Genomic DNA, 16,531 nt, shown 5'->3' on the forward strand with positions numbered 1-16,531 from the left:
AGTACGTTTGTTACAGGTGTCTTAGCTAAAGTTAATATTATCCTTCGTTGAATTAAGACTATTGTTATCAGCGAAATGCTATACATGGAAGTATTCTGTCCGCTCAATTATGACCCAACGCAAACTACCCCGCGATAGGCGGTACTTACAAACTGCTCGATTGGCAATCTCAGTACCACCGAGATGACAGTCAGTGACAAATGGCTAAATTGATTTATAAAAACAACGTTTTTTTGTAATTAAAAATATATTCATGTGTCGTGAAGTGGTGCAGAAGTTATTTTAGTTCATACCAAGGACAGTGGAATCACTTTTCACTTGTAGTAAACAGATAACTTCAGTAGAATTTGGAAAAAACATGACGATTTGTTTTCAATACTACCGTGCTAAGCTAAAACGTAACAACTGCATACGACTTTCATAACAACATACGACTTTTTAAATTGCGAGGATAATAGGGATGGTGTTATGCTAAATGAAGTAGACTATTTTATTAACTTGTGTTTGGTTTAGGTATTTTCTATATAATTATAAATGTAGTAATTCCTTCTTACAGATTTGTATTTTCCTTTTTTATTTCATGAGATGGAGCTATAAAAAAACTACCTAGTTATTTCAAATTAATAATCAAATTTGGTATTGTCATTTTACATTACTTTCCATTCAGATTCCCACAAGACGCTATTCGCAGAGAACTATGGAAAAAAGCTGTCCAATTAGAGAGACATGAAATTGAGTGGATGCCTGGCAAGATATCTAGAATATGTTCTATTCATGAGATATAACCCGTGAGATAATCATACCCGGTCTCCTATATGTAGATACATTTTTCCTATCATGCTTTCACTGAATTAATTTAACAAATACACACATTATCTGAAAATGTTGAATATTTGAATCCACCCTCTACTGTCACATATATGTAGGTTCTCTCTCAAGCCATTTCCGTCAGTAGAAAAGAGCGGCAAACATATTAACTCACATTATAGACGGGTCTAACGCGAATTATATTCAATTTCCTTGATTTACCGACGTAAATCAGTTTCGTTTCGTATAATGTGAGTTAATATGTGTTCAAAACGCGAAAGTTTAAAATATTATAAGAGCGGCAAATTTAGAAAATGTAAGCGCGCGAACGGCTGTGGTCCTATACAAAATTTTAATTTTGCACCTTTTTCTACTGACAAACTTGCTTGACCGGCTATATATGTACATATAAAATATTCTGAACTGAAAGTGGGGATTTATTGTGACTCCGCCTGTTCAAATATTTTTGACCCGATTCGTGTACCCATGTAAATTTTGCAGACTGTATAGCCAGTCCGATTTCTAAGATTAAGTTCGCCATACATTGACTATGGCGTACTTGATCTTAGAAAAACGGACAGACTATACCTGAACGTGACTTCGCACTGCCATGCAGATTGATAATAAAATATACAAAATACTTATTATAGCGGAATACATTTATACAACAATGATATATTTACTTATGTTGAGTTAGTCTGACATGTCATAACAACATTTCAACTAGTTATCTTTTAATCTGCATTAAATTATTATACGTGAATTATTTGACTGGTTCTTCACTGTATGGCATAAACCTATCCCTATCCAAGTCATATTCTAATCAAATATGAACCGCGAACTCTCAGCGGCCAGTACGTACAGCAAGAAGGTTATTAGCGGATTAATGTCGCTGATTGGTAGTTATTGACATTATATGCATTTCATCTACACTTAGCTATGTACCATTAGTGTAATAAAGATGACTCTTATTTTGTTTACCAACTTTGATTACAGGCTCTGTAAACGCGTCGTCTTATTTGAATGTAGGCGTAATTGTGTATGTGTGCTAATTTGGCCCGAGAATTTGAACGGTAATGTTCCTAAAGGCGGTATCCATGGTTATATATGATCGCAGATTGTTATATTGAAATCGTCTCTTTAAATTTTTTTAAATGTTTACTTGTTTCTTGTTTGTTGTTGGATATGACGTCCGACTTTCAATCCGGAGGTCGCGGGTTCAAATCATGGCTCGTACCAATGAGTTTTTCGGAACTTAAGTACGAAATATAATTTGATATTTACCACTAGCTTTTCGGTGAAGGAAAACATCGTGAGGAAACCTGCATACATCTGCGAAGAAATTCAAAGGTGTATGTGAAGTTCCCAATCCGCATTGGGCTAGCGTGGGGATTATAGCCCAAGCCCTCTCGCGCATCATGGTCTAATAAAACATGGTCTTCTATTCCCAGAGTGACACGGGCCTACGTCACAATAACATTGCCACTTTATTTCAACATAACATGTTACTTGGGTACATTATACCTATGGTTAATAAGTTAAAATATTTCTTTATAATTTTATAATTTTCATTTATATGTATTTTATCTTAAATTTTACAATAACACGTCATTTTTAATTATTCGTTAGCAATATCTTCCGATTCACGAAAGACATTTCAGACGTTCGGGTAATTCTGTTTACATTACTGGCAACACAGGATAGCGCTGTCACATTTGACAATTCGGATCTAGATAACTTCATGCCCTGACCGTCATCCTTGTCGAACGCGTGTTAATTGTTATTTCCTTCTCGCTCAGTGTCAGCAGTCGCAGTGTTTTCCAAACTTTTCACGTCGTAAGCTTGGTAATTAATGTGTAACTGTGAATTAGTTTTTCAAACGTTTGTCTTGTATAGATAAATAAAGTTTAATTTAATAAATTACATTTGTTTTATTTTACTATGTTTCTACATGAATAACTTAAAATTAATGCCGTTAAAATAATTTTCACCGTTGGTTAAAACTCTCCCACATTTTAAAGTTTGAGAACCTGTAAACAGCATGATGACGTAGGCCCGTGTCAGTTAGGTCATACGCGAATCTCGGAATAGAGTACCAGGCGGAGTATATTATTATACCATGTCGCGCATGAGAGGAGGCCTGTGCCCAGCAGTGGGATGTATATAGGATGGATTATTATTATTTACTTGGTTCATGTTATTGTATTAAATGCACGCGCGGGCGACATTTCACGTGCGCATATACATTACCTAATTACATTATACAAATATTCTTTTTAAAAGAAAACTATATAAAAGGTCTGCGAACATCAAAGATTTAAATTGAGTTACCATTACCTTACAATATTGGTGTAAAAGAGACGCAGATATCTAAATATAGGTTTTCATCGTTAGTAATGCGCTGAGAAACAATTACACTAATACAATTAATGACGTTGTTCCTAAATATTGTCTAATTTCAAATCTGACAAACCGTTGATAATCGCTTGTCCGAAGAGACAAAATTTAACAGAGGTTTGTAAGAGGTTCGGACTAAGAATATGGACAGACTACAAGCGATTATTATTTATAGGTACTCAATATGTATGGTCAAGGTCGTTGAGGCTACCAGTCGCCTTAATATAGCCGAAGGCGAATTAATTTAGATGGCAGCTGACGTAATTTACTGACTAATAAGTAACAGAAGCCGCTCGTTAGATATACATGTAGCCTCGGGAGATACGCTCATGTGTAGTAATTATATACAGACGCGTTTATTATGCATATGTTTAGGTAATTAGTGAGAATTAACAAGCACCGCGAAATGAGATCCGCAGAAGAACAAAGGTTCATGTGCTGGAGTAGTTCCTTTCTAAAGCCTGACCATTAATATATGATCATGTTGCGGAATTTCATTGGAACTAATTTCTTACACTAGCAATAATTTTAATGATAGGTTTTCACTGTTGTCAGTGTTATTGTGGCGGTTTACTTGAATAATACTTAAGTGTTGAATATTAAATAATAAATGACCTAAAATGGCCAAAACTATACATAATCAAGAGCGAAACATTGTAAATAATGTAAATAATAAACTGCTGGAAAATAACCGTTCGGGAAATTAAACTATTTCGCTACGAAACATTTCCAAATTAACATCAGAGCTGACAGGTAAACAAATCAAAATGTCATTATAGTCTGGTTATTACGACTTGGTTATTGTAGTGTTATGTTATACATAAGCGAGGAAATACTTAAGTACAGTAACAAAGATGTGTTTGAAAAATATTTACTATGGGCAAAGATATACATAACATAGATTTTCATTTTTAGTTTTAATCTTGTGTCGATAGATGGCAATAAATTTACAGTGACTACAAAATTTACTATGACAATAACTCTCTATACACTCTATCTCTTTGCTATGGGCTTTGGAGACGATCAATTTTATTCATTGACAATGTAGCAGACCCTATGTAAGGTAATTTTGACCTACTGCCGTGTCACGCCTAACTCCGTTAACTCGAGTTACATGAGTTACGGATAACCAGTCTAAATCGTCTTAAAAACCATTAAAGATATATCTTCTAAAAGAAAATTTTGAAAATCTTCATTATTTACTGAGAAAAGCATATGAGTCATATGACTAACTCATGTAACTTCATTTTTTTGCCGATGGCGTCAGGCACAACTCAGTTAACTTGAGTTGCATGACGGACACAACCAAAATATCACCATCGTTTCTTAAGTTGCCGGAGTTAGGCATGACTGGCCGAGTGCTTGGTTTATACGAAACAATATTGGTCAAGTAATACGTGTCACGTTTGATCAAGCGTATGTCATGTAACTTGACTTACATGACTTCGTGTGACCACTATAGTATGGAAGAGTTGATCATGCAAAACCATTTAATTCGAATAAAATGAAATCTATTCAATTATGCGGAAAAAAAATTAAAGGGCCTATTCTGTGACCATATTTCCTACATGTAGATTAGAAAAAATAAAAAAATTACGATGAACCGTCAACGATAACAGCATTTGAATCTTTAAAACTTTAAACGTAACTATCTCGAAACTCAACTTTTAAAGTTACATGAGATGCGCGTGACACGGCAGCCTAACTATGTGTGACGCGTAAGAAAATACATGAATTTTATACGGTAAAAACCGACAATAAAAAAATGTGAACACCGAATATTTGGATACTTATTATGATTAGAGTGAGTAAAACTATGTAAGTCAAAATAACGAGTTGCCAATCCACATTGTTCAGACTATACTGACCTGTTGCCATATACATGAGAATAATAGCGCCCTCTTGACAATGATCATATATTACTGGTCAGGCTTTACAATTTAAACGTGTGATATGAAAACCTAATATGTTAAATTTAAATAAAATAAACATATTAATATAATAGATCAACCTAGCCCCAAACTAAGCAAAGATTGTACCTACTATGGGTGCTCGGCGAAGATATATATACTTATATAGGTACGTAGAAAACACCCATGACCCAGGAACAAATATTTGTGTTCATAAAACAAATAAATGCCCTTACCGGGATTCGAACCCAGGACCATCGGCTTCACAGGCAGGGTCACTACCCAGTACCCACTAGGCCAGACCGGTTGTTAAATTGAATTTTGTTTATATTAGTATAAAACTACCTGTATTATCTTCGAATTAATATTCTGTTTTCCTTTCCTCCTATGACATAAAGACTATTATATGTATAATTACATGAAAAATTAAAAAAAAAAAAATGAAAAAGGTTTAAAAATTAAAAGGTTAAAAAAAAACATTACATGAAAACAAATTGCCAGTGGTCCCCAAACTAGGCCGAGCCTGTATCTTGGGAACCATAGAGAGTTACACTTCTGTCTTATAATGTCTATGATTTATATGAGTTCACCTAGTACATAAGGAAATTGTAATTGTAATACTAAATACTTATAACATATTTAAAATTACAAAAAAAGGCATGCAGTAAGTATATAACTATATTTACAAAATAAAGATAGTGGTAGTGAAGGGTTTATTGTAGAATAATTGATTAAGTGTGTGGATGAGTGTGTGTGTTTGTGTATGTATGTTTGTATGTATGATCCTATTTACTCGAGGAGAATAGGGTCTCTGTTACAGTATGAAAAAGTCAACAACCATTTCTCTAGGACCACTTTCAAATTGCAACATATACATTACGTATATGTTTCTTACGCATTGTACCTACCCTTGACATTGGAATTATGAGAGTCGTCAGGCGCAGTTATTCTCTGAATGAGAGACTTGATGACGTCATTATTTAGCATAGCCACTCGCATCACGCGTTTGCACGAAATGTAATATGTGATAAGGCAAAATATAAACGAGACGTGTTTTTGGGTATTTTAGAGAAAACATAAAACATAAACCCGATTCAGATTTTGTAATTTGTTATGGTTTTGAACTGGTTTCAACTGTTTGGTGATTGGCGCGCACCTCTCGCACCACTTTTACTTAATTTCGCATGCACTAATCAGCGTGAGCGATCTTCAAGCTCGTATCAAAATTATATCGAAACCGTTTTGTTAAATCTGAATACGGCTCCTTAAACGTAAGCAATGCATTATCAAAAAATAACCGGTCAAGTGCGAGTCGGACTCGCGTAACGTTCCAAGGGTTCCGTACATTACTCAATTTTTAACAATGTATTTTATTTTTGTGGAACGTGAATGAAATGCTAAAAAATCGGATCAAAAACTAAGTAATTAAGTCCGACTCACGCTTTACTGCTGAGGTGGAATCTTGGTATCAGATACCCAGTAAGTGTTAATAATTTAGGAGTATCACCCCATAATAAGGAAGCAATAAATTTAAAATAGTTAGACGGACAAAAACGGCAGGCTAAAATAAACGACGATAAGTTAAAGCGAAACCATAAGTAAAAAGGGTGTAATTTATGAGTTGTCCGAAGTATAGTTTCGAGGAAATTATAAAAACTACGCAAACAACGTCGATTCTGGCTTTCGCTGGGAGAGATAAAGGGCCGTCACTGTACACAACGGTAAACTAATCTAGAACCTCAACACATGACCCTAAGGTCTACAATACGATACGCAGCGGTATCTACTTTGGTATATTCGAATGTTTCAGTGAACATGTGGAACACAATCGCTGCGCCCGCGTCGCTCGCGCTGCGACGGGCACTTTCGCATCCCTGTGCGAGCGAGCGAGATAGAGCAACGCTAGCCCCATGTGTGGGAGGGAGAGAGAGAGAGAGAGAACGCGTCCAGTACGAGCAACTACAGGGACGTCACGACAAACGGGATGTGCAGACACTTGTAGCGAGAATGTATTTTATTCACTGTTAATAAAGTCCACCCTAATTTAAGTAGAGATAAGCTAGTATTGTAATGGTTTTTCGCTAAGAACGGGCGAGGAGAAGGACACTCAGATTCCAGACACCAAAGAGGGCGGCGCGACCATTAGATTTGCTCTTGCTACGAGATATCGCCAAGTGTTATCTAACTTTGTAAATTATATCTAATTCTGTATAAAATCAGATCTAGAATCAGTGGTTCCGGTTGGGCGATATAACCAGTTAAGTACTTACGTAGAATTAAGCCAAGAGTAATAATGTTACCTATAGCCTGCCAAGTTATATTATGAGTATTTAAGGGTGACATCCTATAATTATATTATATCTAATGAGTTCGACTCTCATTATTTTTGCCTAATAAATATGGTTAAATACAGCTATAGAATCAGGGATTCAAGCTCCCGCAGATAATTTGATGTAAATTAATTGTCTATGGAAATATGTACTGATATTGTATTTTGTAATTGAATATTACCGACTAATCATGTTAAACTGTCATTCGCAATTATGCTGTGTATACTGTCTTGGAAATTACGAGTAGATTGTTAAATGTTTATTGTTAGATAACTGAAAGTGTAAGCACCAATGTATTTAGACATTACAATGTTGATTATTAAGGGTCGAGCCAAGGTTTTCCTGGGTTTTTCCTTGGTTCGACGAGTACATACATATTGTTCCCAGGGGGGTATGTGCGTTGGTAATTGTTATTGTATTTAATAAAGACTTCATCAAATTCTGGTAATGGTTCGAGCAATAAAAGACATAGGTTGCACTTCATATTTGTATTACCACAGTGCAGAGATTACTTATTGAGTTTATATCCAAGCACGGATAATTGACTTCCAGAAAACTAATGCCTTGTGGAGTTTTTCATAGGAACGCACAATACCCCACGAATTTGCGATAATAAATTCAAGTATATAAATCGCCATGCGCATTTTTTTCTACAGACACCCCAAAGTAGTTCAGGCCCCTGTTATAAGACAGTAATTACATCTAGTTTCTCTCTTTATGACTCAACGACTTAGACTGGTATATTTTATCAACCCCAAATGCCATCTCACTGCACATCTCTAATAGGTTTTCCTGTCATCTATTGGTAAAGAACTATGATGTGTATTGTTTCAAAATTTTAGACCCAGTAGTTTCGGGGATAAAGGCGGGGGGGGGGGGGAATGGTCGGACAGACAGACAGACGCACGAGTGATTCTATAAGGGTTCCGTTTTTACCTTTTGTGGTACGGAATCCTAAAAATAAATTTCTAACTGCATTTTTGGAATAGCTTTTCGTACGTAACATTGTTTGTGAATATAGGAAGCGATAACATGGTTTGGCACTAGGGTGCAAAAAATACACCCTTGCAATATCCACGTTAATGTGATTTCTGCGCATGAAGCTGTAAGCGGAATAGCGTAAAAATTTTGTGTTGTTGAAAAATGAAATTTTTCTATAGAATCAGATTATTTTCAGGATCGAAAATTTTATGAAATTGTGAGCGGTGAAAGCACCGTCCAGAAAATTCTACAGAAATCACATTTACATGGGAATTGCAAGTGTAACTCGATTGTACTCAAGTGTATAAAAGTTACAGTAAAACGCAAGGTAATTAGGAAACTGTCAATGTCAATGTGGGAAATCTTCCCACGATGTTACTAAGTACTAAGTTTCGTCTCACAAGCCAAAAGTCTACACCTCGACATTGGCAGAATCCACCTTGCTAAATTTAGCGAGGAGTAAAAGCCATAATAATAATAATAAAAAACGGGTGAACGGTCTAATAGCGAAGAGTCTCGACCAACATCTTGAGAGACTCTCGCTAGGTGGTTGGATCAAGGGTCAGATGCAGAAGGCGGTGATCTTGGACACGGCGCGGATAGTCCGCCGGTTCCTCTCTCTGCGGCCCTGACCACCGGTAGCTTGGGCCCTGCCCCGCTGCTGGCGGCACCCTAGGTTAGGTTTTTTATAATCTGTTTATATGTTTTTTTTATGTGTTTTTGTATTTTACTTTTATATTCATGTTATAAAGAGCCTAACTTATGAAGGAAAATAAATAAAGAAAAAATAATAAAAAAAAAAGTACTAAGTTCCTGTTAGACTTGGAATTTCTGGTGCTAATTATTTGTATTAATTGTTATTTCATTTATTAAAATACATGCCATTGAATACCTACATAGATACGAATATATCACGACCGTTTTCCGTATGAAATGGTCACGCCGCTTTAATTTGTTTTTGTCAAATGCCAAAAAGCATAACAAAATGGTCACTGGGCTAGAAAATTCCATTTTTCTACTCCCGTATTTTTATTTGTCATATAAACGGCCGTGCACACATCTTCAAAACCCTACCTTATAGTTGCCAAGACAAGTCTTTAGTCTATTCCCCAAAAACGCATTTGTAAACGCAGTATCTTTTTGGTACTTTTCGATACTTCGTGTAATGAACTACTTCTTCGTGTTTTGTTACCAACCTTATTTTAAATGTCATCTCTGACAAATAAGTGAACCATAGACATTTTATTTTATTTGAAAAATGTTTACATGACCTTACAGACAGATCCAATGCGCCATGAAACTTAACATTAACATACACCAAACAGGTACTACATATAACTATTACAAATAACAATCAGGTACAAACAAACAATTACAAATCACTAGTCTATCATGCTTCTTTTTAAATATGTTTGATTCATGAAAGTCATTCATTTCAAGTTCACTAGATTACATGAAAAATATTTGTTAAATTTACAATTTTATTTCAAAGTAAGTGCTTGGTCCTAGAATAGTACATCGTGCAACATGGGGCGTAAGTTGAATATTGCAAACGAGAGTAAGTTAAATCGCGATGGCTTGTCGTAGCGATTTACAGACTCGAGTTTGCAATATTGTTACGCCCCGAGTTACACACAATGTTTTTCATCACACTTGCGATACAAAAATTAAGTATAAAGACAAAAAACTGTTAATTATGGCACTAGAAACTTCATAACTTCCTAGGGAGAACGCTTTTTCTATACCTCCCCCTAAACCTACGTGCAATTCCACATTTACTGAGCGAGTGTGATGAAAAAAGTATTACCTATATGCAACGTTGTTTAACTGAGTCAAAAAATACTCGTTGCGTCTTTATTAACATTTTTTTAGGTACTCACGCCACTCGCCTTTTTTGACCTCTCTTAAACAACGGTTGCATAATAGTACATTTCGATGCTAGTGCGGAAGGTATGTCATTACATTTCCGCACGTGTATCGAACGACGTTTTTTAATACAGTTGCGAAAAAATAAGTAAAACATTGTTAATCGTACACTAAACAAAAGTGGTAACAGTGACAGCTCGCTTAGACGTCGTCTTTAAGTATATTATATCTATGGGCGTTTGGCAGCTATTCCGTTCCATTCAGACAACTTATTAAGAACGGAATTTTCAATATTCAATATTAAAAAATAAACGTGTTATAATGATGAAGAGGTAAGTATTAAAATATGAAATATGTATATTTTTCACATTCTTACATTAACAGTAGGTTTTTATGCTGATTACGACGTTTAAAGGAAACGAATATTAACACTCATCAATAAGTAGTCGTGAATTGGAACAAGTATAAATTTAAAAAAATTGGAAAAGTAAAAAGCACTAGTTCGAGATAACCAACTTTCCGCACGCTAAACAGCTACGTAAAGTAGCACTTTTTGAGCAACTGTATTAAAAAATACTATTCTCGTATCGTAGGTACATTAGGTGTATCTACTTTATATTTGCCCCACCACGTACACTCAGCATCAAAAGAAGCAGATTAAGTCAAAAGTCATTTCATGCGCAATAAGTGTTATGCTTTATTAATATTATGCCTGTTCAATGTTATGCACAATTATGTTATGCCAAATCTGTTATGCGAATTCATATTATGACAATTAATGTTAGGCGTATTAAGGGGCACCCCTGTATGTAGAACAATTACATTATGGCAAATAATATTGAGCGCGAACTCTGTATTTCAAATTGGAAAAGTATTCGACCGTGGCAGATACTTGTTGTTTCATCCCGCACTATTAATACGGACTGTACCTTTAGGTAAAAGCTGTGACAGCCAATACAATTAGTCTAGTATCGAACCTGCTCACAATATTTTACGAGAACCGGTTGAGAAATGTGACCAAGGTGCCTAGCCAAGGTGACAATCGCTTGCGCTACGACAACGAAAGGTTTTGCGTCTCTCTATTACTCTTTCATATTAGTGCGACAGTGATAATTGCGTTTCGTTCGCTAAGGAGCGTAAACGATTGGCATGTTAGTTACGCACCCTGTAGAGGAAAACAGCCGGAAAGACTACTAATCAACCAACCACTTTGAATTTGAATTTAGGTGCGTGAGAATACGGTTAACGATTTAAAAAAAAAGATTGTTTTCCTACATTGATGAAAGGCAGCGCAAGAACTATACTCAATATTGCTTATTTAGTATTTAAATACCTAACAGGGCTTACATAATAGGTATTAGGTACTACTTTTCTAATAATAAAACGATTTGCCGTATTTAAGCAAAAAATATGAATCACTTTTATTTTTATATATTATTTAGGCAGTTAGGTGTAGGCGTCATCGTCATAACCATCATTATCAAAACGAAATAAACGATACCTATGTATCACGTTTAGCGCTGAAATTGTCGGAAAAAATCTAATGATTTTTTCGGGAATTTATGAATATTTCGTTTTTTTCGGATTTTTAAAGAAAAAAACCAACTGACTGATAAGGGTAATGACACAACTGTGACAACTGAACTGAACTGACACTGACACCGATCCGATGTCAAATGTCACCAGTATTAAGAAAAATAACCGATTGAAACCTGTTTAAATCGTTTTTTTCGGAAAAATTTAAGCGGTAAACCTCACGGTTTTTTTCCGTAATAATCCGAAAAAAACGAGTTTTTGGAAAGAAACGGGATTTTTTCCGGAAATTTTCAACGCTAATCACGTTTATACTATTTTTATTTTGGCAACAGATTCTTGACCAAAACGTTTCTCAAATCAAAAGTGACATTAGCCAAGAATGCGTAGCTTCAATATTATCATTTTTATTTCATTCATTTTTATTTTGATAATAATGCTTGGGACATCTGTCACTTATCCCATTTTTATTGGAATAAGGCAATAAGACTCGTCCAGTGAATTGGTCTTAAAATATCTTTTTATGAATTGACTTTGACCTACAGCCTACAGGGCAATTTAATATTAAACTTGAAATCATTTTATTGTTACTCAAATAGTATTTTATCAGATTGAACTTCTAGCCTAGTCAGTTCAATTCATTTTTCAAACAGTATTTTAGATTATTTTAAATATTTTAATATAGAAATAGAATATCGAATTTTCATAAGAATTTTAAAAATTCTAGTGTGGTAGAACAAAAATAAAAACTCGAAAAGTCACTTCGAGAAGGCGCATATAGTAGAATCATTCGCTGTCCTCGAGTGAAATCTATGTAGCTCAGTTGTCAGAGGGTTGGGCTTTAGATCCAGAGTCGCGAGTTTGAACCTCGCCCGAGACAATAAATTTTTCCACTTTTAATTTATTTCTAAGCTCGAAACGATCGACAAAGTCAGGAGTAGCATGTTGAGAATGGCGTTTAAAGGATGACTCACGCTAGACCGGGCCAGGCCCGGGCCGAGGCGTCCGACGTGCCATTTTCTTATGACGGCTGATCGGTGATCACGTGTTGCTTTCCATAGAAAACGAAGCGCCGGAAGCTCCGGCCCGGCCCCGGCCCGGTCTAGCGTGAGTCATCCTTAAAGTTACACTTGCCCCTGCTCACCACCCTGCCCTTGAAAGGGAGTGTACAGGATCAGGGACGTGGTTTTGACACCGCTGTTTCAAGTACGGTCTGCCCTACAGTCCGCTTACTCTCAGGTGTACCGTGTGCTTGTTTGCCACTGCCAATGTATAAAAAAGCGACTGTATCATAAATTGGCATCAAGCTATCAGCGCAAAGTGTAAAGGTTTTAAATGTATTAAGAGCTTCGTACACAAAAACGTTGGGTGATAAGATAAACGGGCAGACAAAAAAACGTTTAGGTATATCTACAGTGGTATATATCTCTTGATTGAGAGTCACAATATAGGTACCTATTGCAACTCTATTGCAAGAACTCTAGAAGCTGTAAACATTTTTGCACAGACTGATTATTAATGATGATCTGGCGGTCTAGCATAAGTTGCGTTCTCGCGCGAGTCCATACTTGAAGTCGCGCTAATGTATGGAGTCGCGCACGAGATATAGGCAACGAACTCAACTCATCCTAGCAGGTCTTTTGATATTTGGTTAATTGTTTATGCCAAATTATATGTTATTTATCATCTAAGTAACCATAGTTTTCATAAGTGACCATAGATGGCGCTAGATGTAGGTACGCACTGTAACGTAAATAAGTTTTTGGCAAAAATTTAATTTTTGGTACAAGCTATTATCGCTGACTGTACTTTTCTTACGACAGGCAAATAATACTCATCGAGACAATTCTAAACACCCCTGACACAATTAGGTTGCTTTGTTTCATCACAGAGTTCCTATGGCCACCTCATGTCTCCATCATCAGATCAGTTCGACAGTACCATATTATTGTATTGTCATGAGAACTACATACAGCTGCCAATTTTCACGACGCTACGATCCTTGGAAGATGGTTAAATTAGTTACCTTAGATTCCATTACATGTTAGTTACATACAGGTCGAGAGTTCCTATTGCCACCTCCTGTCTCCATCATCAGATCAGTTCGACAGTACCATATTATTGTATTGTCATCAACTACATACAGCTGCCAATTTTCACGACGCTACGATCCTTGGAAGATGGTTAAATTAGTTACCTTAGATTCCATTACATGTTAGTTACATACAGGTCGAGAGTTCCTATTGCCACCTCCTGTCTCCATCATCAGATCAGTTCGACAGTACCATATTATTGTATTGTCATCAACTACATACAGCTGCCAATTTTCACGACGCTACGATCCTTGGATTGGAAGATGGTTAAATTAGTTACCTTAGATTCCATTACATGTTAGTTACATACAGGTCGAGAGTTCCTATTGCCACCTCCTGTCTCCATCATCAGATCAGTTCGACAGTACCATATTATTGTATTGTCATCAGAACTACATACAGCTGCCAATTTTCATGACGCTACGATCCTTGGAAGATGGTTAAATTAGTTACTTTAGATTCCATTACAGTTAGTTACATACAGGTCGACCTAATAAAAGCTTGTTAAAAACGTAAAGCTCGTAAAAAAGAATACCTATCTAAAACTCAGCGTCATAATGTACTTACGAGTTTATAGGTACGTAATAGTTGTATAAGGAATTGCAACTCTAAAATCAATAGAGCATCCCAAAATAAGCAAATAACGCCATAAAACCATATTAGTATTCGATAAACGTGATTATAACATGTTTGCATAAAAATTAACATCGGTGTGATATACCGTATAATGTTAACTAATTTTGAACCTTATTTCCAAAATATAAAGTCCATAGATGTTCAGTGAGGAGTGTTACTGTAAGTACAGTCGAGTTCACAAACATCTTTGCAAGCCAACGTTCCAAAAATATATCTACATGCCTCTAAGACACTGACAATAATGTCGTGTACATACATTTTTGGAACGTGGGCTTGTAAAGATGTTTGTGGACTCGACCGTACGTCGTGGGGAATGACGTAGATGGCGACCTTAGAACGTTCTACTTTACGTTGTGACGATATTTACGTCATAGTTTATGACTGATTGCTATTTGCGTACTTATTATGTATTAAATGCGTTATCAGTCAGACTAAAGAGGATACACCGCGGCCGCGCGAAATCGCAATTTCATACAAACGTAGTCCTTACTTTCCTCTCTGGATATTAACATTATTAATAATATTTTGACACAGTTTGTTGTATATGAATTACAGCTGTGCCCCTATTTGAATTTTTTCGAATCTTTAATTATTACAAGAGTTATAAATAATAAAAAAATAAAAATAAAAATAAAAAGCCTTTTATTTCTTGAACATTTTAAAATTTGTTTACATACCTATTTTATTAATGTTTTAAATAGTTATTCAAGAACCCCGTGTTCACAGGTGAAGGTGATTTACAAGAGTTACGAGTATTTAAAAATTGGTATGAAATCTGTTTTTTTCTCCTAATTTATACACAATAAAAAAAAAATCGAAAAAAGTCAAACATAGCGACAAACATAGCTAAGCTAGCATAGAAAAATCAAACATAGCTATGGTTAATATAATATAACGCTCGTTCCGGATCCGTCGCCTGTGGGACTGTGGGTTCCTAGCGCGCGTCCACACGTTGACGCTGTAATACACGTAATCGTACATTACACGTTACACCCGTCTGGATCCGGCTTAAAGGTCCTACTTGTTTTAATGTTTCCAAACTTTGGTCTGAATGAATTCCTTTTTCTTATGAAGTTCTATACACCTAAACTAATGTTCTCGAGGATTATTCGTAACTAGATACCTACTGAACTTCGTCAATATTATTATGTTACGAAAGTTTTCCTTGCTATTAATATGTATTAAGTATAAAAAGAATACCTACAATGTAGGCAAGGTGGCCGTAACGAGTTGTATAATGTTTGTTATTTGTTTGAGCAATTTTCACGTGGCTACAAACGTGACGCGCTAAAGGAAAATAAATATGATTGAAGTGTCCATTCGACCATAATCCATACAATTCTTTAGTTTATTTTAATTTTGCCTTAAATATTTGCAATTTAACTTGAGTTACACTTACAAGGAAAGGTATACCCAACTGTCAATCATCAACAACAAAATGTAAACAGCATAATTTCGACGAAATTCGCCTAAATTATGAAGACGATTAGTAATTGTTCGAATGTTGGTCTAATATTAGCCATTATGTCGATCTCGTCAAGAGGTGCCCTCGGGATATTAGCTGACATTACGGCGCCGAGGTCGTAGGAGGACGTCCGCCCTATGTCACTTGCAGTGCTGACTGTTCCCATTGCAAAAGCAGATGAATGTTTAAGGCTACCAGTGTGACTAGGTTTTTGTAACTACAACCATATATCCCAATTTTATTTAGATTTTGATAACAATTAAAGTACTACTAGTGATACTTTTGATGCTAATATAGAAGGAAAGTGTCTTTAGATTTATTTTTTATTTATTATTAACTTAACCTTACTCGACCTCGACTCGACAACTTTAGTCGACCTCTCTCTCAAGAGGTGTCCTCTGGGAATTAGCTGACATTACCTATTTACTTTATTTAGATGTATTTTAATTTAGATTTGTTTTGGTTAAGAATACAACCTTTAGTAATAACTATAATCATAATAAAAACTTATAA

The sequence above is a fragment of the Cydia splendana genome, chromosome 12 (assembly GCF_910591565.1).
Source record: "Cydia splendana chromosome 12, ilCydSple1.2, whole genome shotgun sequence".
In the NCBI taxonomy this organism is placed as follows: domain Eukaryota; kingdom Metazoa; phylum Arthropoda; class Insecta; order Lepidoptera; family Tortricidae; genus Cydia; species Cydia splendana.